Source organism: Octopus bimaculoides, chromosome 26, assembly GCF_001194135.2.
Source record: "Octopus bimaculoides isolate UCB-OBI-ISO-001 chromosome 26, ASM119413v2, whole genome shotgun sequence".
In the NCBI taxonomy this organism is placed as follows: domain Eukaryota; kingdom Metazoa; phylum Mollusca; class Cephalopoda; order Octopoda; family Octopodidae; genus Octopus; species Octopus bimaculoides.
The window spans coordinates 26,019-26,731 of record NC_069006.1 but is presented as its reverse complement, the minus strand read 5'-3'; the positions used below and the strand labels follow the sequence as shown (position 1 = coordinate 26,731).

The 713-nt window shown below is 42.1% G+C and overlaps 1 non-coding gene across 1 annotated transcript; it reads right to left on the bottom strand.

Moving 5' to 3' along the window:
• Positions 1-439: 439 nt before the first annotated feature.
• Positions 440-512, bottom strand: Trnaa-agc (transfer RNA alanine (anticodon AGC)). Its single transcript has one exon. It is a non-coding gene; the product is annotated as a tRNA-Ala (tRNA).
• Between the last annotated feature and the right edge of the window lie 201 nt (positions 513-713).

The following is a 713-nucleotide window of genomic DNA, read 5'->3' as shown; positions in this document are numbered from 1 at the left end:
ATCTACATGTATATATAGATGCATATCCGGGTACAGGACGTAAGAAAAACGAATGGGAGCATAAAAACAGACAACAGAACGAACACATAGGAAAACAAACAAGCCACTTATAGAATTATTCCTTCATCAGCTGCCTCTATTCTAAAACTAGGCGTTTCGAAGATAAGGCAGGGACCATTCTTAGAATAGTTTCTTCCTAAGTACTGGATTAACCCACTAAACAGAGGTTTCCAAGGTAGCAAACACAAACCAAGACAGGTAAAATTGGACAGTGAAAACAAAATTAAAAAGCCGTACGGCCAAACGCGATGGGATATCGAACGCCAGTGATATGACAAAGCCTATATATATTTATTTATTTATGTGTTTCAGCCAAGTGGCTGCGGTCATGCTGGTGCACCACCGTGAAAAAAGAAATCTCTAGTAGAAAACGGGAAGTTGGAGAATCCGGGCATCGATCCCGGTACCTCTCGCATGCTAAGCGAGCGCTCTACCATCTGAGCTAATTCCCCACATATATATATGTTTATGTGGCTGCTCTGTCAGTTCTGTAGCTATCTCTCTGGTCTCTCTCAGCGCACTCTGCTGGACTGTCCATGTCTGCCTACGGAACTAGTATTTATAAAGATCCATTCTAGCTAGGAGGATGGATACACCATTATAAGAGTGGCTAAGGCACATTTAGGTCACTTACTGTCCATTTGAACTTTCTG